This window comes from Drosophila elegans, unplaced genomic scaffold (assembly GCF_018152505.1).
Source record: "Drosophila elegans isolate 14027-0461.03 unplaced genomic scaffold, ASM1815250v1 contig_536, whole genome shotgun sequence".
Classification (NCBI taxonomy): domain Eukaryota; kingdom Metazoa; phylum Arthropoda; class Insecta; order Diptera; family Drosophilidae; genus Drosophila; species Drosophila elegans.
Genome location: NW_024545919.1, coordinates 545,273 through 570,052, shown reverse-complemented (window position 1 = coordinate 570,052; position 24,780 = coordinate 545,273). Strand labels below are relative to the sequence as shown.

The window sequence follows — 24,780 nt, the reverse complement described above, 5'->3', positions numbered from 1 at the left end:
GTACGCAATATTCCAGTCCGGATACGTATTGGTAGTGGAAGATTATCACTAATCAAAGAGAGACAGCAGAAGAGAAACTTGCGGAGAGAGCAAGCGTCCGTTAAAATGTAAGATTTTAAAATCCCCCGTTGGCAACCATGAAGAAGTGAGCGGAACTCCAAAAACACCAGTAAACCATCCAAACGTCAGCCGAAGCGCCGATGCAGCGGGAGGTGAAGGGAGCGCAACGCGGAAGAGAGCGCTATATAGCAGCGGACTCTTTTCAAGTAAGGAGCTGCATAAAGAAAAGGGCAATGTCAACCGATTTTGTTGTTGTTGCAAATATGGGTGCGAAGAGAGTGATAAATCAACGCAATCGCTCAGCCATCCACGAGTAAAGCGAAGCAGCGAGGCACCAGGAAATGGATAGAGCGCCAATATGAGGAGCGCGCTACTATCATATGCATTGGGTACATCAGAAAAAACAGCCGTCAAGAGCGACTGAGCGTAAGAAGCTGCATGATGATGAGAGAGCGAAACTCCGAAGAGAGCGCCGTATTGTTGTTGATGCGAAAACAGCTGCGGCGGTGGGCCTTGATTCGAAACGATGTAGAGGACGAGCGGCCTAAGCGCCAGCTTAAGCATTTGTTGTTGGTGAAGAGGTTGAGAACTGCAGTTATAAATGATGCACAAAAGTGAACCAATAATGACGTCAGAGCCAGTGACGTCGATTACTGAGGGTTTTTTGATTGAAGCTTGGCAGGGGTAGATGTTCGCAATGGTTCACCACCCAATGTGTCCACCACAGTCGACTCCAAGTGCTCTCTCTCCCTGTGGATGAATCGGCTCACCTTAACTGATTGTGGCCAGAAATCACCGCTGAAGACAGTCTGATAATACTGCTCCGGGACTACAAGCTTAAAGTTAATGAACTTCAGGGTGCTGAGATCTACATCTTTTTTTGTTAGTGAATAGCATGATATGGTGTCAGAATTTACTTTTAACTTGTCAGAAACAAACTTGCACAACGCCTCTAGTTTTGTGTTTACAGCGAATTTGCCAATATGCAAAAATCCTTTGCTGGGCAACACTGCAAGTTGATCACAAGCGAGCGCCGAACCAATAATATGCTTCTTGTTGTTACGATTCTTTTTATTTTTCTTGGAAACAACCGTAAAGCCCTCATTGGGAGGGTTATGGTCTGACACAACGGTATTGGTATGATGAGAAGTAGATGAAACTGGAGGTTTATTGGCAACTTTTTCCTTCTTCCGCTTGTTGGTGTTAACATTAGCCGGGGCATCCACAGGTTCAGGAAAAGCGATTTGAAACTTTGTATTTAAGTGCAAGTATAGGCTTTTAAGTTCACGAAGTTCTTCAATGATTTCGTCTGTTTTTGTGTGCAAATCATTGCTCACTACACAGCTATCACATTGCCATAACAGATTTGGCATAATAGTTAGCAATTGTATTGCCTCTTCAGGCAAATTAACACAAGAAGTGTGGAATGTGCGATGACAAAGCGATGAACATCGAACCGCCTCAAAACCACGAAGTTGCGCATGCGTAACAGCAACATTGCACTCAGAGCACATAAATGGGGTCATAACGAAATGAAAAACGCGTCTGCTCGCAACGAAAGCTGATCAGAGACTGAAATTTAACAAAACTTAAAAACAATTGATCATAAAACGTTTCCTCACCATGTTACAACTGTGCAGCACCATCAATTCGCTGCCTATGTTTTTTAAGCAACATCAATCATGCTGATAACAGCATACACCGTTCGGAAAAGATACAGCATCTGGAAATCCAGAACGGTGCCCATTAACACAAAAGAAGACACCATCTCATCCCAACCAGAACCCGTTCCTGGCAATTTTAATTTCAATGTCAACGGTGGTTGAACACCTGTTCAACGGCCGGGAGAATTTTAAGACACACTGGCCTACAAATAATATTTAAATTATTATTGCACTAATGAATTAAGCATTAAATTAAACTGACTATTAAATATCAAAAGAATGTCATCTAAACATTAGCCGAAACATCAGCAGTTTGCCTAAACAATACGGTTAGCTGACACCACGTTTTCATATATCGGGCATTAGCTCTTGCTACCAATGCAATTTTTCTATAGTAAAATACGAATAATATCAATAATTACAATTTCTCTTTCCACTTACTTTGTAAGCCTAAGCACTTTTTGTATAAGTCAATTTCCTAATTATTCAATAAAATCAGTATCAAACTCAAACGATGAAAGAGCTGTTACTCAACCCCAATCGCAATCATTAGAGGCTGTCGCTGCGTCTTCAGATCCTCATGCTGCGCATTAACATATGGAAAAGTAGAAGAATGGTCTGTTTATAGTAATACCAGTTATCGATGACTGAAATCGGTAAAGCAAAACTGGAGATTTAATATTAAAATAGCATGAAAACAGGTAACAAAATTCTTTATTATACAAACATTTTTGAGTGTCATTTTTTGAATCAGGGAGTCCATCTGCACCGGAAAATATAGGTTTGATCTCAGAGGATTTCATAGATTTAAATTTTTAAGCCAGTGTTATAAGAAAACTTATACATAAAAATGGTACTTTAAATTACACTGGCTTACGAATTTAGATCGATGAAATCCTCCAGAGATCAAAAGTTAATAACTTGTTAGATTTGTGAATGTTCCATCTCCAAGATAAAGTGATAAAATTATGTTCGGTTTTCAGGCGTGTGTTATTTTAGAATTCATTTAAGTCGGAACTTCAGTTTTAGCAATTTGATCAAACTTTGTCGAGCTCTAGCATTTATAATAGACAACCTATCCTTACCCCATGTGTGGGAGAGTTGAAGAATGATCTATTTCTAGTAATATTATGCCAAACAAAAACACTTCTAGACGGGGTAAAAAAGACGTGACGATCGCATATACACTCTTAAAATGTTTCCATTCGGCCCATTGCAGCTAGGTTTTTGAATTTTAACCTATCGCAGCATGCCGAATTGGAATATTTTAAGAGTGTATACATCTAGTCGTTTTGCACTGATTCCTTAATAAACCTAAAATTTATTAGGCACTTAGAAGCAGAGTTCGAATAGCTAGCATTATTTTGGTTTTCCAACCAAGAAAAGTTTGTAATGTAATATGATTATTATCAGCCTTGACCTTCGCAACCTTTTCATTTTAGTAATAAATTTTCATAATTTTTATTGATTTTCTAGTTAACAACAAAATGTTGGAGATCTTTTCTATATATACTTCTTAATCGATTGTACTTATGTATAGCGCCATCTTTACTCTAAATACTCTTTGGGTTAAGGTTAAGTATATGTATAGATAAGGCGACACATTTGCGACCATTTGCAAATATACTGTCACCAATGTCTAAATCTCCGGATGTTATTGTCAGACCTTGGCTTTTATTAATGGTTATGGCATACGCCAGACATATTGGAAATTGTTTTCGAATTATAAAAACATTTTAATTTAGCTGAAATTTTGAATCAATGGGTTCAATATCATGTTCATTTTCTTTAAATTGAACAGAAACTTTTCGATCTTTTTAAAAGTGCGGGCGGTAACGATTTATACTTTTTCATATAGCTTTTTATTATCCCTATAGCTCCATTGACTAAACTAGATGCAACGTCAAGATTTCGAAGTAGCATTATTTTTGCACTTTTTTTTACTTCTATTGTATCGGCCAAATAAGCAGTTTTCAAAAATGTACATTTTTTGTTTTGTTTTTCCAGAGACTTTGCTGCTTTATCTTTTTGAATCGCAGTTTTCTCTTCAATTAAATCTTCAGCTATAAGCAGTATTTTTTCTGATGGAATTGGTTCCAACATTCCGGCGTTTAGTTTAGGCATTGTTCCCTTGTTAGAAATAAACATAAAGTATGTGGAGGCATCTTTCCAATATATTTGATCAGTACAGAGAGAAATCAATTGGTATCGCTTATTAATATAATTTCTCGTTTAGACAAAAGCAGATAATCTTTCTCATTTAAGACGCCTATTCTTGCACGAGCTAAGGTTTGCGCAAAATCTTGATCAGATTATTGTCTGACATTTTGACAAAGTTCATCATAAGAGAATAACTTTGTCCATAGGTTTGTCGAGTGTAGCACAGAAAAATGTTTTTGAAATCTTGTTTTAGATATATTAACAATTGGAGATGGGTCGTTTACTTGGTCTAATTGCAATTAGTCTCCAAGCAATAAAATATTAATTCTTCCAAAACACCTGTCTGGGCGTTCCAAAGTATCAAATATTTGACATAGTCATAAACTAATATATTGTAATGTAACATTCGATACCATTGAAATTTCATCAATTATAATTAGGCAAACATTTTTTATGTCATACCGCATTAACTTTAATTTTTGTATTATATAACTGTGTATATTGGCAAATTTAACAAATTATGTATAGTTAATCCAATTACGTTGTTCTCGACGTTTTTATTATATATTTTTTGATTACATCACTCAATAAAGATTTTCCTGTGGAATTTTTTAAAATTTTATTTTTTTTTAGGCTCTGTTTCCATGTATTACAATAATCGGAGACAGTATTGATAATGTGGTCAAATATTCTTTTGTGGTCATCATTGAGCTGATTAATTTCGTCAGAAATTGAAACATATTCATTCAAAGCCAGATTGGTCATATTATTTAGTAAATTTTGTAATAATACTTCGATTCCAACAATATTTTCTCAATCGTTGTTATTATTGTTTAAATTTTCATTTACCAATTGGTTAGTTACTCTCGCTAAGTCATTTTCAAACATTTCGCGTATTTTGAGTAATTCTTCTAATGTATCATGGTAACGAATGGCTGCTACCAATTCATCCTTACACATAGCAAACGCATTTAAATATGATTTTAAGATCTTCTATATTATACCATGGCTTGTACAAAATTAAAGGACCATAATAATAACTTTCCGGTTGCATTTTCCAGCTTGGTTTCAAATGGTTTAACAAAAATGGCTTTTTGCGTTTCCGTAAGTAATTGTTTTCATAAAAATATGATGGAACAATTTTAGAAGGAGGCCTTGTTATTACAATATAGAACAAGAAAGGAAGCAAACTTCGGCAAGACGAAGTTCATATACCCTTGCAGTTAATGCAAAAATTAAATATTTTTTAAAACATTAAAATTATGATTTACTTGCGTATATGTCTAAACGGACAGACTGACAGACGGACAGAGGGACATGGCTAGATCGACTCGCCTAGTGATGCTGATCAAGAATATATATACTTTATAGGGTCGGAGATGTCTCCTTCACTGCGTTGCAAACTTCTGACTGAAATTATAATACCCTCTGCAAGGGTATAAAAATCTTGAAAAATCTAATAAGCTCTTTTGGACGACTGGGATAATGCATGTCGGCCCAATTTGGGAAATATATATCTGTATCTTCGTCTTTCATATTCTTTAGTTCATTTCTCAGTTTAATTCTTCGACTTCTATTCTATCATTCTTATCACCTTTTTTCCGACGGTACCGAATAGCGGTATTTGAAGCAATGTCTCAGCCTGTTCAAGCGCTCCACATTCTCGACTAAAGGTCCGAAGAGCAAATCTCAATAAATTACTTGCAACCGATCTGTTCTCAAAAAAGTTAAGTCTTCAAGCTTTAACGATTTCCCGGCTTTACTTTTCTTTTGTCGCATGAAGTAATTATTATATGTATGAATTTTATACTTGCAAACTCGAACGAAAAGGGTTGGAAATGATAGTTTTGGGGGAAGACGGCAGATTAAAAATTTGTTAATGAACAAGGCTACCTCTTCCTCACTTGATTTGTCAATAATGAATGCAAGCCTCGTGATTGGCATTCAAGTGGCCAAGCATAATGTTCTATTTCCCCAAGGGGCATATCCTCGGACAGTAAAAATTTCAACATAGCCTTAAACTTTATTTTCGTAAATAGTAAAACTCTAACCGTGACTTTTAAACATAGATTTCATTTCTCAAACATATAACTTCGTGAATGTCTTCCCAATAAAATTCACTCGGACCTAGAGTTAAAAATTGTTGCGGGTCAGTAGTTTTCGACGATGCAATTCAAATCGTTTTTGCGAAATCCCCAGTACTGTTCAGTATTGCGCAGCTCTAGAAATATTGTTGACAGATTAGTATTTTTTCTTAATTATCTTGTTTAAAAAGTTATTTATCAAGTTTAAAAAGTTATTTTTGTTTAAATTTTTTGATCTGCCATAAGCAATGTTTGGGCACCCTCGATTCATTGTAAATGTTTTTGTAAGTAAATAGTTTTATTTGTTGGTCTTAGAAGTGTTTTATACCCTTACAGAGGGTATTTAAAATTGGTATGAAGTTTGTAACGCAGTTAAGGCCTCCTTCCATTTCGTCCCTATCAAGTATATATATTCTTGATCAACATGACTAGACGGGTTAATATAGCTTTGTTTGTCTGTTTATATATCCATTGCGAGCTCAATCTAATAGCTAGACTTGAAACTTTCCCAATTTTATTTTTGTATATATACGATTAAGATTAAAACGTCTATATCGTATATCTGCTATAGAAACAATCAGTGTTTTTCCGCTCTTGCAGACGTTAATATTATTTCAATCAAAAGTTTGCAACTAGACTGTCAGTTTTTCCCAAAAGCCTTGATCAGAACAATAAAAAAAAAAACGAAAAAAGTCCTGGTTTGTTATTTCAGAATTACTTTATAAATTTGGTCAAAGTCAGACGACTATAGCATTATGCTCCCATAGGAAAAATCTAAAAAAAAACGATAAAAAATATAACTTTGCTGTTTTTGAATTTTTTTTAGTTCTTTGAGATATAGTCATGGTTTTTAACGGTTTAAATTTGATCAAAATCGGACGACTATATCATATAGCTCCCATGGAAGCAATCGGATTATTAGAATTATTAAATGAAAAATAATGTAATCTTCTCTATTTTTTTCTTTTTGTCTTTTGGCTTTCGTAATAGTTTATTTATTCAAAATTACGCTTTTAAATTTATTCAAATCGGAAAACGATAATATATAGTTGTCATAGGAACGATCGAATAATTTATCATTATACCTTCAACGCATATAAATCGAAATTTATATATTTTGACGAATATCTCATTTTTGCAATAGCTGGCAGGGTATATAATCTTCGGCTTGCCGAAGTTTGCCTTCTTTCTTGTTTAAATGTAATTCTTTAATTTAATATTTGTGAATTACGGTTTTAATGTTATTAATATCGACTCCTATAAGAACAACAGGAATCAAAATTAACAAAAATTATAACTTTGTTGCTCTTAAATTAAATAAACATTTTTTTTTAAATTTATTTTTATTTCTGAACTACGGTTTTAATTGAATATTTCATCGAAAATTATTACTTTACTGATTTTGAACAAATAGGCATTAAATCGAATTGAACTTTATTTTAATTGTTGCAAAAGCTGGAATGGCTTATATACTTGTTTTCTGACATTTTCCCAGCCAAACTGGTAATTCATACTTTTCAGAGATATTTCATACCCAGGCAGCGTTGGCTGGTTTGAACTGAGAAGAGTATCCGTTTTTGTTGCTTAAAAACTTTCGAAAGTTGAGAAATCTCAAGAGCTATTAACGTGAAAAGTTAAACAAAAATCGACTCTAACAATTTTTAAAAATGTCCAATAAAGGATGTTACGGGAGCGGGGTAAGAAATAAAACAAGAAAGAAATAGATACAATAGCCAGAGACAGAAGACACTGTGAAGTGCAGGTGTCGAAACACCGAAATTGGCCAATACAGTAACCAGCAACGAATTGGTCAGAGTAAGCAATTCATGAGAACATACAGCAGGCAATAGGTGTACGCAGCAATTAATATGAAACCTAGCAGAACCCAGAAGTGGGACAGTAAGCCCGAAAAAGGGGAAATTCTGTACCTAAGTGGGAACACTTAGATGACCCGGAAGCAAAACCACCGGTATAAAAGAGCCCCACCTCAGGTTCGAAGAAGACAGTCCAAGATGATTGCGAATCGGGCAGTCATAGTCCAAGATAATTGAGAATAGGGAGTCGAGACAGAAACGACCGCGGAACCGCGGAACCGCGGAACCGCGTAAAGTCCTCTGCTGGCAAAAACAGTAATCGCGGAGGACCTATCCGAGTGATCGAACTTAGAACCCGATAGAAATATAACTTAAATATCATGGGATCTACAACCTCGAAAGCATCCGACAACACGGCAAACGTGGTGAACAACGTCGAAATTGTGGACCACAAGAAGGACATAACCAAAGTCTACAATGTTTTGTGCCTCATTAATGGACTCTTGATCCTTATGTTGATTCTGAACTTCCTAGGGATGTACAAGCGATCTGTGCAGAGTCGTCGGGACTACGGACACGAGGTAGAGAAAATCATAGCTGCCACCGCCCATTGGCCAGAAAGGAGCCAGCACTATCAAATGAACCCGTACAAAAATGACAATTACTTCATTATTACTATTTCAATTTCGGCGAACAATCAACGACACCCATCAATAATAAACAAACAATTAAATGCAAGCAAAAGACCAAAGTTTCTATTTGTAATTGGAATCACCAGAAGAAGCCGCAGCTAGAAGTGCTACCGTCAACCATCGCGAGTGCCGTTTTCACTCTTCTCTTCCTCGCAATTAGTATCGTAATAAAGCGAATAACTTTTTTCTTCTGTTTGTGAAATAACACCAACATCGCACAATTACCCAATAAATGACAATTAACATAACTTTTTTTTTATATAAATTAATCCAACACTTTAGAAATAATGTTAAGTGAATTTGCACTAATATAAATATATGCATGTGTGTATAATTAATCTCCCAAACCCAGAATACCACAATGAGAGCTCTCGTCGATGGAAATAAAATGGGGTAAGTGAGTTGCGTTCGACTTACTGTCAAGCAAAAAGTATATATATATATATATATGTCGGAGAATTAAAGTCATCCCCTTGTAAGTCGTCATTGCTGGTTACTTGATCTTTTGGTTGTTGATTGTCTGAACTTAATTCTGGCAAATGCAGCGAGTCTTCGATGCCTTTGTTGCTCATAATTCTCTCTTAATGATCAAGCACGTGTCTATCTCACGCCACGCTACAAACCAGAAGAATAAAAAAAAAGACCAGACCTAGCAACGCATACGAAGCCACACTCGGCCTCAGCTCGCAAACTGTGTCTCCATTCTACCAAAACTAGTATCTAGTATACCAGCACAACCCATGGTCATACCTGTCGAGATGCTGCACTACATACTCTCCGACATATACATATATTTACACATATGCGCATATACATCGATCTATGTGCAATTTAAACATTTAGATAGATATATATATAGATATATATTTAGGGTCATTTAATATCCATATTATTAATCTATAACTTAACTCCAAATATTATTCTTGAATTTATATTCGCTCTTATCAGTTTTATTGTACGTTAATACAAATATTATATTCACCGCGTAGAATTTAATTAATTTGGCACCCTAATTTACCCTTTTATTTGTCAATTAAATGCGCACCTTTTTTAAATGAAAAATCTTTTCAATAAGTTATAATACGAATCAGAACTCAATAATGTCTTGGTAAACGTTTATAAAGGGGGAGCTGGCGCAAATGGAAAAACTCGGGTCAAGAAAAATGACGTAACTTTCGACTGACGACATCGCATTGCAGTGGCCGACGGCGATCCATCGGCATACGGGAGGTATGAAGGGGCAGGGTAAAACAGCCACACGCTGCCGATCGAAATTCGGTCAAGCGCTCAAACTAGCTACTTGAGAAGCCTGTGGGCAGCGACGACAAATGACAAAACGAACTGAACGATCTCTGTCTCTTTCCTAAGGCACGATAAATTTATTCTCGTTATGTACGGGAGGGAGTGGTTTCCAAAGAACCCACCCCATTCGGCGAACTGAGCCGGCAACCAGCGTGCCTACCCAGGACCCAACTCCCTCGGCCCAAGTCCTTTGGACTGGGCACTAATACACCGACGTAACAAGGAAAAAAAACTTAATAATTTTTTAACTACTTTATTTAGAGCAATTATGTAACGTGATTAGCATTTGAAAATACCTTTTTAATGACATAAAGCACTTGTCTGTAGCTTAACTATCTTAGAAGTTATATCTGACTTCTCAGTAAGTCATAGAACAAACGGAACAACACAAAAAAAAATAACTCCAGAATTCTTAAACAAGTCCTCAACATTTTTTTAAGTTGAGAAACAATGGAGAAAAATGTTTTTATTTTTTAAATTTACTAAACAGAATTTTTTTTGAATATCCTTTGAACGGAGCATCGGATCATAGGAAATTTGGTGTCTTTCGATGCAAATTTTGAATAAAATTTAAAATTCTGTTATTTTACCAATCCAATCTCAAGAACTCTACCGAAAAAAATTTATAGTATGTCACTTTCACCGTCCTTTCTCCTGAACCAATTAATTTTCCTAAGGTCTTGGTATGCAATGCCTACTCATTTAGCGTTACCTTTCGATTGGTGTGTTACTCGTTACGATCGGACCATAACATCAGATTTTCAATTCTGCGGCTATATATAGTTGTCTCCAATGCACACGCTTTTGGTGCGCATCGTCACTACATGTACTGTCGTCCATGGTGGTTTCTATAAAATTGGCATAAAAACAGGTAAAAAAGTGTTTTACATTTAAAAAAAAATTAATTAATCTGCACAAAAAAATCAAGGTTTTATCGACTTAAATTTGTAAACCAGTGTTATTTGTTGGTCAATATTCTGTATACGGGTTTTTATTTTGTAAAAAATCTGCTAAGATAACCTTAATACAGTACATAGAAATTAGAGATATAGGATTTGACATGTAATTCCTACGCAGCACAAGTTTATTGGACTCTGCGAGTCTGTTTTGGTCATATCTATCTATTTCAATGTCGAGCCATTATTTTAGAATTTATAGGGTTATTAAGTCTTTTGCCGCCCTTCTCTCTCATTGCAAAAAAAAAATTTAACTTCGTACGTGGCTCTCAGCAGAGCTTGGGCAGAGGTTCGGGCAGAGCAAATGGTGCCTCTATACAGTTCTTACTCTATTGATGCTGATTCCATTGGTGCATTAGCATTTTGAATTGAATTACTTTTGAATTGTCGCAAATCAAAACGAAATTAATAAAAAGTAATGAATATGAGCGAGCTTACGGAAATATTTAATTCTCAGCAGAATATCCATAATGTCACCCAGGCATTTGCCAACTTGGACGACAAGGAAGGGAAGCTGATGGTGTTGTTTGACGGGTTCGCAAGGGAGACCACCACAATTTCGAAAAAAAGAGCAAGGATGCCCATATACATGGGATATATTTCCTGCTAGAGATCCAGCAGTAATGTATTGTGGCACTGCGGCCAGGATTTGCTGCGTATGCCCTTGTATTCAGTCATTTTAATGCAAACTAGATTTTACATTCGAAAGAAAAATACGCCAATCTTTGCATATAGAAATATGAAATACATTTTCTTTTTTTTAAAACTTTCTGGGCGAATAGTTTTTAATCGCATTTATTTATCGCGTTTATTTTAAATGCGGCATTAAGCCTTCTGGGATTCCCTATGTGAATAAATTCGCATTAGACTAAATGTGTTTTGGTGCGGCAATGGAATCCGGCTATTACTCTATGCAATATGGGAATTAAGGAAAAAAAATTATAATTTTTCATTTTTTCCTGCCGACAGGTCTTCTCGATTAGAGGTTTCAGAGAAAAATTAAATTTTATCCAGCGGCAAGTTTTGTAAAATATCGATAAGTGTTTAGAGATGCCACCCCGGTCCAATTCATTGAGCGCAACAGTTTTCTTCATTTTTACGCAAAAAAGTCACAAAACATAAAATGTGTAATTCAACTATATTTTTTTTTAAAAAAGTTCATATTAAAGGATTTATTGACAAAAGGCAAAAAAAATAGTGGTCTTACGGTTATTTTCCAAGACGTCGGTCTTGTCGCAAAGGTCAAATACCTATTGGTAATCAGGACTCTAAAATCCATGGATCCTAAAAATTTGAAAATGATCGGGTCGGGAACCTCGACTATAGAGTTCTCTCTTTGATATTAGTATGCTTAAATTTTAAAAAATTTTAAATTAAATTTAAAAATAAAATGTAATATTTTACAAATGTTTTGTGAAAATGAAATGATTTTGTATAAGTACCCGTAGAGGCCGAAATGAAGTGTAACGAACTGATTTTCTTTATTATCTGCTCGCTACGAATGTCGTGCGGCTAGCTCAGAAGATGTACGTGTTCGTCCCACCAAATTTATATATACGTGACCGCCCTTTTGACCAGTGGAAACGCACAGAAAGATTGGGAGTATGCAGTGATCTTTTATTCGCCGACTTGACCCTCGGCCGGGGTGGTGTACTGGTTATGTAGAATTACGTCCTGCCGTCGTCTCCTTCCCACGTTGAACGCCTCGCTGGATCGTGCCTGCTGCGAAGTGGTGTCTTCCTCGCCGGTTTTGCTTGCGATGTCTTCTGCCACCCTTGGCTCGGCGGGTTTACAAGGACTAGGGATGCGTCACCGTTCCCAGACTAGGGTGAACAAGCACTGTGCTCTCAAGGCGTACGCCTTTCGCAGCCGCAGCCTCCTGTCCCTTGCTCTGTCCCGGCCGGTCGCACCGGACGTCGGCTCAGTTTCTACTTGACGGTTCAGGCGTACGCCGGAAGCCGCCAACGCAGTCCCTGGGTCAAACGCCAGGTTCTAGACGAATGCTTCCACCCTACCCTCTCTGCCGCAGGCTTAAGAATTCGAAATATGGGCTGCTCGCTCGACGCTCGTTTTCGTCGTCCTGAGGTCCTCGTTGTCCTTGTCCGCCTCCAGCTATCTCGACCAGCTCCGTTCCTTGTTGGCGACTCGGTAAGCTGCCGTTCTGGGACTCTAGCTGTGGACCGCTGTGCTCTCAACGCATACGCCTTTCGAGACACCAACGCGCGTCCTTCCGGGCTATTCGCAGCAGGACCTTGTACAGTTCCTGCAGGACGATCAGGCATACGCCGGAGTTCGCCAATGCAGTCCTTGTAGGCAGGTAGCTAGTTCTAGACACTTTGCTTCTGAGCCCACGCTTTTTCGTCGAAGGACTCTATTTGTTAACTTTGTCGGACACGCCGGGTGGGATGCCAAGCTCAAATCGCGACAGAAGTTGTAACAAAGCGCCTGGACTTAGCCGTGTGATGCCGTAAGGACCTCAGCTACCTGTGTCTCAATTCGGAGACTTCAGCTCTAAGTCCCGAACGTCTCGACGTAGCGATCTTGTTTCCTTGATGACTCCGCACGGCTTTACTTGCTCCTTCACGATGTTTCACTGGTTACTTGTTCACTTGATGACTGTTACTTGTTGACTTGATAGAAATCGACTGATCCAGCTTCCTGCGCTCGGCCGGTTTATATAGGCCTCCATTTACCGCTAGTTATTGGCGTCTCCTTGCCTCCTGGTCCAAAGTCCACGGTTTTACCGTTCGACCTTTCGCCCTCTGCGCCCGGCACCAATATCAGGGTCCAAAGTCCGGTGCCGTCCCGTTACTTCCTTCTGCCCACGGCCCTTCGCCGCTCTCTTGTATTGCTGTCCCTCTCGGACTCTCCTTGGCTTTGTCTGGTGCTCAGTTCACCACTCTCTCTCTCCGCACTACCGTTACTACGGGCGAATTCGCCGCGTAACTGGTAATTGGTAGGCCACTGCTTGCATGCGCTTACTCCGCTTGCTTCTTAACTTGTGGGGAGTTATTCAACTCCTCACATTCTCCCCTTACTTCGGGAATGAAAAAGAGACTCGCTGTTCTCTCTGCCTTGGTATACTCCACATTCTGACATCCTTCCCTCGACGTGTCTTCTCCTCGTACTTTTCCTCGTTCGCCTGTAGTCTTCCAGTCGACTCGCTCTTCCAGATGGTTCCCACGACGCTCACAGCTCCTTCTTGAGTTCCACAGCGCCGATCCTCCTTCCAGATTTTGAATTTCCCGCCCAGACGTTTCCCCCGTAGACTTTAAATTCCCGCCCAGACGTTTCCCCCGTAGACTTTTGAATTCCCGCCCAGACGTTTCCCCCGATGTTTTTTGAATTCCCGATATGTCTTCTCCGTCGGATGGTCACTCTACATCGTGCCGATCGGTCTCCAGTCGTTATCGGTGTTATCGATAGTCTCTCGTGTGACTCTCTGTTGTAGGGTCACTCTCCGCCAAATCGATCGGTCTCCAGTTGCTATCGGTTCCGTGACCCAACGTGGTGTTGCCACTTAATTTATCGATGTTCCACGGTGTGTCTCCCTGTGTCGATATTTCCAGTATTAGTGCCCACCGATCGACACTATCGTGCAGCGCTAATCGGTCATAAATCGAAGCGCCCCCATCCCTTTGGGCAGATGAGGACATTTTCTCCGGGTAAGTTTTCTAATTTCTCCTTTTCTCCTTTCTCTCTGTTCTTTTCTCCTTTTTCAGCGTTCTGGACCTGACGAAGAGGGTGATTCGCCTTCTCCTGCACCCCCTCCCCCTCCCGGTTGGCCCTCGCAACTTCTCGTAAGTGAGCCGTTTGTTTCAATAACCCGATCTGACCTTTTTTTCTTCTTTTCAGCATTCCCTTTGCCTGAAGACGAAAAAACTGCCCAACATTTGGACGACACGTGCTTCGCCTCACCCCCCCTTTTCGGTTGGACCCCTCATCCCTGTTTCATATTTTTACTGTGTAAGTACACCGCATATTTTGCTTTAACTCCTACTGACTTCACCCTTTTGTTTTTCAGATTCATCACACATTTTTTTCCTTTTTTTTTTTATGGACAATATACATCCACATTTTTTTTTTGTGTTTTCATTTTTACTTTTGTTTCGGTGGCTGCGTGTGTGTTTTTTTTTTTTTTTTTTTTCCCCTGTACCAGTGCAAATGTGAATTTTATGTTTCCTTTTTTTTTTTTCTTTTATTTATTACTGGGTAAATACCCTGATCCCCAACGGTCCGACCCGCACCCGGAACATGCGGCCGCCCTGTTGCACCAGGACGCACCTCTTTCCTCCCCGCCTTCGTGCTGCTACGACCGCTGGGGCTTCGGTGATTCCCTCCGGCCAGTCCACCTCGACGACTTCCCTCCAGCGCCTCGAGTCCGGCGCTGAGGCCTGCCGTATGAACGCGGGCCTTGTCTCCACCACCGGTGCGGAATACTGCCGCTTCAGGTTCGGCCTCGGGGGTGCCACCGGGTCCGGCCACACCCACTGCCCTTTCTCCACCACGTCCTCGGCGGGAAGGCCTACCTGCTCAACCCTTTATTGCTGAGCGGCGACTACCTCTGGCGAGGCCAGCGGAGATGGGGTTGGGGTCGGCGTCGGCATCACGACTCCGGCGGGGCCCCGTGGAACTGCGGTCCTCCACAACCGTGGATCGCGACAGTTTCCCCGGGGTTCCTCCCACACTTGGGCTCCTTCCTGCTCCGTCGCTACAGTGGCCCCGTCCGGCCAAGTCCAGGTGACGGTGTGCTGCCTCCACACGCGTTCTTCCGCCTCAAAGGAGCCGATCGCATGGCTGACGTGAGCCACCGGGATGTCCATCCGGGCGTAACCCGGAGGTCCCTCCTGCTGCCGCCGCTCCTCTTGCTGCCGCCGCTCCTCCTGCTGGCGCCGCTCCTCCTGCTCCTCCTCCGATGCTGCCTCTTCCCACTCGGGGCAATACCTCGGGGTAGGTGGGCGTGCCGGTGTCCATGGGGGTGGGGACGGGGGTTGGTTCTCCTCCTCCGCTGGGTCCGCTGCCCGTTCCCTTGGCTCCGCGACGTACCTCGGGTTCATGGGAACCTCGGGCGTCCCCTTCGCCTGGGGTGGCACTTCCTTGAGGAGGATTGGGTCGCCCCATATCCGGCGCTCATCCTCCTCGGCAGTTCTCAGCGCCGCTTCCCACTCTGCCCGAGCGTCCTGCTCCTTATGCTGGGTGGCCTCCTTGCGCGCAGCCTCTTGCTGCCACCGCTCATGCTGGCGGCGGTACTCCGCTATTATGGCCTCTGTTCTGCGGGCCTCGGCTGCATGGTCATCGTCGGCAAAGTCCTGGCGGATCCTGCCCTTCGAGCCATGGGGAATACTCCCCTCGGGCCCCGCGGCATTCCGCAGCCGCCACCTCCTGGCCTCCATCGTCGGATCGTCACCACGTCACTATCGGAACTGACGGTGGGCTCCGGCGATGACGCCTCCGACCGTCGTCGGTTCCTTGGGACAGGCCTGTCCTCCGACCGTCCTTGCCCCGGTCCGGATCCTGCCAAGTCCTCGGCAGCCATCCTCCTGCGGGCCTCAGCTCTTGTAACGCGTGCGCTCATCTTGACTCTCCTTTTCGAATTGGCTCCTCTTGCTGGCGGCTCTCCTGACGATGACTCGGTTCTTGGTCATTCCTTATGACCCTCCCGTTATTTCCCTCGGGCATCCCTTCTTCGGGTGTTCTTTTGCTCTTGCTTGCGATCCCGTTGCTTCTCTCATGTCGCCCTTCCCCGTGTGAGTTCGTCGCCGCTTGGGTTTTACGGTTCAGCTTTGCTGTGCCGTCTCTCCCTCTACTTCGGTCGACGCTGCCTTTAGTCTTGTTTTTGCCGTATATAGTCTAACGACGCTATGGTACGAGCTCCTGTTCACACATACTAATCGTGCCGTTTCCTTCCCTTGATCACTAGTAGTTTCAGTTTGTGTGCCGTATAGACTCTAACGACGCTACGGTAACCAACATGTGCATCACCTTATTCCATGCGGCGTCCTACTGATGACTCTGGCTTTATGCCCGACGCAGAATCAGTTTGCCTCGTGGTCTGGGTCACTGTATCTCCTTGTTTCCTGCGTTCTATATAGACTCTGGCCCATGCCCGACGCTATAGTCCGCACTACTTGTTGTTGTTTGCTGCTTGTGTTGTCATGCGTTCTATATAGACTCGGGTATTTGCCCGACGCTATAGTCCGCCCTTTTTTTTTTTGTTGCATGCTTGTGTCGTCCTGCGCTCTATATAGACTCTGGCCCATGGCCGACGCTATAGTCCGCACTACTTGTTGTTGTTGGCTGCTTGTGTGGTCCTGCGTTCTATATAGCTCCGGCCCATGCCCGACGGTATAGTCCGCACTTTTTGTTGTTGTTGGCTGCTTGTGTTGTCATGCGTTCTATACAGACTCTGGTATTTGCCCGACGCTATAGTCCGCATCCTTTTGTCCTCGTATGCTCGTGTTATCCTGCGTTCTATATAGACTCTGGCCTATGCCCGACGCTATAGTCCGCACTACTTGTTGCTGTTTGTGTTATCCTGCGTTCTATATAGACTCTGGCCTATGCCCGACGCTATAGTCCGCACTACTTGCTGCTGTTTGTGTTGTCATGCGTTCTATATAGACTCTGGCTTATGCCCGACGATATAGTCTGTACTTTTTGTCGTTGCATGCTCGTGTTATCCTGCGGTCTATATAGACTCTGGATTATGCCCGACGCTATAGTCCGCACGTTTTGTCGTTGCATGCTCGTGTTATCCTGCGGTCTATATAGACTCTGGCTTATGCCCGACGATATAGTCTGTACTTTTTGTCGTTGCATGCTCGTGTTATTCTGCGGTCTATATAGACTCTGGCTTATGCCCGACGCTATAGTCCGCACCACCTGATGTTGTTGCCTGCTTGTGTTGTCCTTGCTTGTCTGTACCGAGTTCTTGTGTTTGTTGTTTAAGCTCACTGACGTGGACTGTTCGTTCTTTTTGTGTATCCTTGTGGCGGATTTTACAAATGACTGGTGAGACGAAGTCTATTACCGTGTACGGTCCGTCATATTTCGGCGCTAGCTTTGCCGCGAAATCCTCGGCTGCCTTTGACAGATGGTGCTCCTTCGCCCAGACTGTGTCCATTGCCTCCTTCGTAGATTGTAATGCTTGCCTTGGTCCTGAGCAGTCTTCTCCATGTTCCGGCGCTCAATTTCGAAGATCTCCTTCATCTTATTGGCCTTATCTTCAGACGTTTCCGTCTGCTTTCCTGTGCCGATGGTTTCCCTGTCGTACAGGGCGCTGGGAAGTCGAGGCTCTCGAGCCTGCGTGAGGAAACACGGGGAGTACCCTGTTGACTCCGACGTACTTGAATTTACCGCTAGCATAATCTCCGGCCACTTCTCGTCCCAATTCCTCTGGTTCTGTCCCGCAAACTGCGCTATCATGGTTTTAACTGTCCGGTTTGCTCTTTCCGTCGGATTCTCCTGCGGTGTATATGGTGCCGTGAATTGTTGCTTAATGCCCATTTGGCTGAGGATTTTTTTGAATGCGCGGCTGGCAAACTGAACTCCATTGTCCGTTATTACCACCTTCGGGACTCCGAACCTAGCGATGACTCTTTCTCGGAACGCCTTTTGAGGTGATTCTGCCGTTGCTGCTCGCAGTGGCACCAATTCTGTCCACTTTGAGAACCTATCTATCAGCACTAGCAGCATCTGGTTGCCATGCTTCGACCTGGGCAATGGTCCGACAAAGTCTGCACATACCGTTGCCCATGGTTCTTCGGGTATTTGCGTCAGCATTTTCCCGGCTGCCTGCATCTGGTTGGGCTTGTACCTGAGGCATGTCTCGCATTTCCGTACGTGTGCTCGGGCGTCCCTATGCATTCCTGGCCAGTAATATCGAGCCGCCAGCCTTCCGACTTCCCACGTGCCCAGCAGCTGGTGAGTCGTGATTCTCCTTCAGGACTGTTTCCCTCAGCCCCCGTGGGACACAGAGCTTCCATGCTGCCGCGTCTTCGCTGCCTGCTCTGTGCAGGATATGCCTGTACAATGCGCCTCCCTCCATGATGTAGTCCGGAAACTTCTGTTTGTTAATCTTCTCACACATATCCTTGATCCAGCTGCATGTTCCCTGCGTGTCCTCCGGAGTTTCTTTAGCTAGCCTAAAGGCTTCTGGTAGAGGCTGTCTTGACAGTGCATCAGCGACCACGTTAAGCTGCCCCTTCCTGTATGATATTTCAAAATCATACTGCTGCAGCTCCAGGGCCCACCTCGCTATTCTTCCTGAGGGACTTTCGATGCTGTTCAACCATTTAAGCGCCATATGGTTCGTCACCACCTTGAAGTGGTATCCTTCCAAGTATGGTTTGAGCTTCCGGATTGCCCACACGATTGCCAGGCATTCCTTTTCGCTGGTTGAGTAGTTCTTTTCCGCGCCATTCAGGGTCCGGCTTGAATATGAAATGACCTTTTCGCCGCTTTCAGTTTCCTGCGTCAGGACTGCCCCTATACCATAATCGCTTGCGTCCGTCTGCAGTATGAATGGTTTATCGAAATCCGGGCATGCCAGCACAGGATCGGCCACTAGCCTTGCCTTCACCTCCTCGAATGCCTGCTGGTGCTCTGGAGTCCATGTCCATTTCGTGCCTTTCCGCAATAGATCGTTTAGTGGATTTACTATTCGAGCAAAGTCGGGCACGAATCGCCTGTACCACGATGCTACGCCCAAGTATTGGCGCAACTCCCGGATGGTTGTGGGTGGTTCCAGCTCGGCTATGGCTGCTACTTTTTCGGGATCGGTGCCGATTCCTTGGTCCGTAACGCGGTGTCACAGGTAAAGCAGTTCGCTTTTGAAGAAATGACATTTTTCGGGATCTATCCTCAGGTTAGCCTGTTTAAGGCGTCGGAACACTTCCCTCAGGTTCCTTCTGTGTTCTTCCAGTGTCCGTCCGATCACGATGATGTCGTCTTGGTACGCAAACGCGTGTGGCGACATCTCCGGTCCTATACCCTGATCCAGTGCTCTCTGGAAAGTCGCCGAGGCGAAGTGTAAGCCAAATGGCATTACTTTCAACTGGAAAAGTCCTTTTCCTGGCACTGTGAACGCCGTGAATAGCCGGCTATTTTCTTCTAGGGGAATTTGCCAGTAGCCATCGTTCAAATCTAGACTGCTTATGTATCTCGCCTCCCTCAACTGGTCCAATATGTAATTTATCCTTGGCATCGGATAAGCATCTTTGATGGATTTGGCATTGATCTGTCTAAAGTCGACACAAAGCCTCCACTGACCTGTCTTTTTCTTCACCATGACTATCGGGGAGCTGTACGGGCTTCTCGAGTGTTCTATGCACCCCTTCTCCAGCAACTCGTCGACTTTCGCATTGATTTCCCCTTGAACCTTTGGATTTTTCGGGTAGTATCTCTGTTTGATTGGTTTGTCGTCCTTCATGGTGATTCGGTGTTCGGCTATGTTGGATGTTCCACTCATTGTTCGAAACTCCGCGAGCTCCTGCTCTAGGAATTTTTCAACGTCGCATTCCTCAGAGTTGGTTTGCACCACTGCCACGGACAATTTTTCCTCTAACCACCCGTTGTGCCTTCTTCTTTCTGGGATCACCACTGTATGTCCGGCACACCTTATTTCGGCGCCGACTCCTGTGAGGAAATTCCATCCCAGCACCAGCGAGTCTACCACTCCTGGTAAGATCAACAGGCTCATGGGCAATCGCTTATTGCCGAATTCGATTTCCACCTCGAGCTGCGTGTTTATCCCGCTGCACCTGCCATCTGCCAACCTAACTTGCCTTCTCGTCCTTGTAATCTTTCCATAAGCAGCCAGTGTATCCGCCAGCTCCTCGCTTATAAAGCTCGCTGTTGCTCCGGTGTCGATTGTGGCTTGGTGTGAGGTTCTGCCAATCTGTACCGCTGCGGATAACTGCTGCTCTTCTTCGATTAAATCACCAGTTATTTTGGAGAGACAACACCTTGCGACCCCTGCTCGCCTCTCTGTGACTGGGATCGCGGGCCATTTCCCGATCTCTGGCAGCACTCTACACTCCTCACCCCCACCTTGCCGCAAGTCCAGCAGAAAAGCAGCCTCTGGTTTTGGCATCCTCTTGCCCAATGTCCGTGACCGCCACACCGACTACAAGCTTCGTGTGGGTTCACGATTTGTGTCTGTGACCTGTGGGCTCTTGGAGCTGCGCTGGGTGGTCTCTGATTGGTATTGGGTGGCCTCCATAACGTGCTCTGGTGGTTGTAGGTATTTGGAGTCCATTGTCTTGGACCGTCAATAGGTGCTTGGTGTCCGCCTTCTTCTTCGCACCTTCTACACGTGACTTGTGGTGCTGTTGTTTTGCTTCGCGAGAATTTGTTTTCTTGAATAAATGCTTCTCGCTCTTTCTCGAGTTCTTCATACTCGTCAGCCAGCACCATTAGAGACTCTAGATCGTCTATCTTATATGTCCTCAGGGAAATCCTCAGGTCAGGCGTGCAGTTTTCCTTTATCTGCTCGAGTGTTTCCTTTGGGGAGTAGCCAAGTGGTCTCATCATGGTCTGCATGCCTTTGCTGTTCTGTTCTTCTTTCTTGGCTTGGGCCCCTGGATCTTCCTGCCTCCTTCATGCTCTCAACGCCCAGGCTGGCTATGAGCTGTTCGGCGTCTGGGACTTGTAACTTGCCGCTCGAGCCTGGTTTGTCGTACAATTCCTCCAGCTCAGCCCAAATTTCCGCCATTCCTGGGTCGTTTTGTGTCTTCGTAACATACTCTGAAAGGGCCTTTCGCATGTCGTCCGACTTGCCCTCCAGGATAATGCCAAGCTTGGCTGCCACCTTTGGGAAATCCTCTTTCTTGAGGAGATAGATCCAATTTTTCCCCATTTCTGTTTATTGCTGTATTTTCAGTTTCAGGACAATCACGTTGGGCGCCAGATGTAACGAACTGATTTTCTTTATTATCTGCTCGCTACGAATGTCGTGCGGCTAGCTCAGAAGATGTACGTGTTCGTCCCTCCAAATTTATATATACGTGACCGCCCTTTTGACCAGTGGAAACACACAGAAAGATTGGGAGTATGCAGTGATCTTTTATTCGCCGACTTGACCCTCGGCCGGGGTGGTGTACTGGTTATGTAGAATTACGTCCTGCCGTCGTCTCCTTCCCACGTTGAACGCCTCGCTGGATCGTGCCGGCTGCGAAGTGGTGTCTTCCTCGCCGGTTTTGCTTGCGATGTCTTCTGCCACCCTTGGCTCGGCGGGTTTACAGGGAGTAGGGATGCGTCACCGTTCCCAGACTAGGGTGAACAGGCACTGTGCTCTCAAGGCGTACGCCTTTCGCAGCCGCAGCCTCCTGTCCCTTGCTCTGTCCCGGCCGGGACAGAAAGTTTGGGAAAGTTTCATTCAGATAGCTTTAAAACTGAGGGACTAGTTTGCGTAGAAACGGACGGACAGACGGACGGACAGACGGAAGGACAGACGGACCAACAGACGGACGGACAGACGGACATGGCTAGATCGACTCTTCTTGTGAGGCTGGAAGAATATTAAACTTTATAGGGTCCGAAACGTCTCGTTCACTGCGTTACAAACTTCTGACTTCTGACCTTCTGCAAGGGTATAAATTAATTAATTTAAGGCAGCATGATTAGCATTTGACAATACCTTTTTATTGACATATGTATATCACTGTGTGAAGCTTAACTAGTTTAGTTTAGTTTTAGATACTTATTGCGATTTCCCGCTAAAAAAAAGTCGTAACAATTTGCCCAAAAAAAAATGTTCCATAATTTTTAATTAAGTCCTTAAATTTTGCAAAACTGAAAAACAGACACCGTCCGTCTGTCTTTCTGTCTGTCTGTTTGCCTGACGAAAGTCGGTACTCTTACTCTGAGATACGATAGGAGACAGTTATTCAGCTTTATATGTTAATACGGTCAATATATATCGACTTATCCAAATCAAACCATTATTTTGAAAGTTGTGAGCATAAATAAAAATGTTTATCAGATGCAATTTTTTTTAATTGGTTTGCGGATACTAACAATATGTGTATCAAATCTTGTGGCAATAACTTAACTAACAGTCGTATGAATGTTACTGAGTTATGGGGCCCTGAAAAATATTGCTGTGTTGGAAGGTCGTTACGTTGTAGGCGGGTTCTGCTGAAAACCCGAGTCAAGCATCTTGCGAGATGATTTGGATGGACAGAGAGTTTTTCATTGTAGGTCACTTTTTGTTTTACTGCAAGAATTCTGAGGTCCCCGTGTATATTTTGGTTGTGAAAATACCATGGTGCGGCAGTGATAGGTCTCAGGATTTTCGATAATACATTATGTCTATGTTGCTGCTGCTCGCGTTCCCCCTAGCTGGGTGCCATATGTCCAGATAGGCTTGAGAGTTGAGTTGTATAGCAGGACCTTGTCATCCAGACGCAAGAGCAAACTGGCGTTTAAGATCCAGTGGAAGCTGCTGACTTTTATTTTTAGATGTAGTTTCTTGCTTTCGACGTGTCTTCTACAGGTTAGTCGTCTGTCTAGGTGAACGCCGAGATACGTTACTTCGTTGACTTGGGGAATCTGCATACTATTCAATGATAGTGGAAGGCGTGTTGAGAGTAACGTAATGTGTTTAAATTTTTCTTCATTTATTTTAATACGCCAGTCAGATAGCCACCCCTCTGTAATTGTCTAGTTGAGTTTTTATTCGGTTTGGACTTAGGATTGCAGTGACTTCAGCGAACGTAGATGTTGCTAGCTCGTTCGTAAAATATTTGCCGTATATAGACGAACAGAGTAGGTCCAAGTGCGTTTCCCCTCGGGACTCCAGCTTCGATAATGTAGTCGTCAGATACTGTGTTGAACCTTACTGCGAAAACTCTGTTGTAAAAATTCGACTCAAGTAGCTTATGAGTGTATGTAGGCAAGTGCGTTTTGATTTTATACATCAAAAGATTGAGATACATCGAGGAATTTTGCGCTGCAGTATTCCCGATGCTCGAAGGCTGTGCATATTTCTGATGTTATTCCGTTAACTTGTTCGATTGTTTCATGGCTTTGACAGAAGCCAAATTGATGTGCCGGGATGACAATGTGTTCTCCCAGATGCGGTGCGTGTTAAAAGGAATTTTTCCAAGGTTAGTAGAAGCCTGTTTCGGTTTCATTTCCCTGATGACTTTCGCGATCTCCTTTGGCTGAAACAGAGTTGGTAAGTAATTAGTTTTAGATTCGATTTGTGGTAACACAAATGGACCAGTTGCAGACTTCGGCTGGAAGACTCTTCGGAGATGTGAATTAAAGTTTCGGCTCTATCTTTGTCGCTGCGGTCCCATTTAACTGATGCATTTCTTATCGAAGTGACTGATTAGATTGGAGCTCAGATTTGGGTGGGCCCAAAATGGTTGGCGAAAGTTTTTCGATGTACCGTAGCTGTGCGTTTTCAGAGTCTTTCTTCAGGGCTCGGGTTAGTGTGCGCGTGGACGTTGTTTTGGGGATGGCGACCGTTTTTTGCCAAGCACAACGCAGTCGCCTATTTTCCAGTTCTGATCAATTTGTAGATTAGTTTTGAAATGTTTGCTTGCACGCCCTTCCCTTGTGGTATATCTTCAAGAGCATTGGTAGATTAGTCGATGTCCGCTTCGATGTTGAGCTGCAGGGTTAGTTCAATGTTTGAACTTACATCTTTTTATATTTTAACCAGTTGGTTCTGTGCAACGTAAGCCTGTGGGGGTGGACTGGGCTTTGAAGAAGAGTTATTAGCACTGGCGAATGGTCAGATGAAAGGTCCGAAAGCGCCTTGGCGCTAATTGCGCGATATGTTTTTGTCACCGAAAAATCTATTAAGTCAGGGACTTCTCTGGGGTCTGCTGGCCAGTATGTGGTTCAATTTGTTGTTCAGTTGTATTATTTGCATTATATTATTGTCTTTCTTTGACAGTCAGATCCCCAGTGAGTATGCTTGGCATTTTAGTCTCCTGCAGCTATGAAGCGATCTCCAAGAATGTTGTTTGCACGGTCCTTTTTATGAAGGGCATAAATTCCATCATTCTTTATTGCATGGTAACTATCATGTTTTC

The 24,780-nt window shown here is 43.2% G+C and overlaps 1 protein-coding gene and 1 long non-coding RNA gene across 3 annotated transcripts in view; both read left to right on the top strand.

Moving 5' to 3' along the window:
* Positions 1-24,780, top strand: part of LOC108146783 (UDP-glucuronosyltransferase 2C1-like) — a 122,269-nt gene that overhangs the window by 82,891 nt on the left and 14,598 nt on the right. The window lies entirely within an intron of this gene.
* On the top strand, positions 14,125-14,797 carry LOC121467724. The gene is made up of 3 exons (XR_005977781.1): positions 14,125-14,532; positions 14,588-14,698; positions 14,757-14,797. It is a non-coding gene; the product is annotated as an uncharacterized LOC121467724 (long non-coding RNA).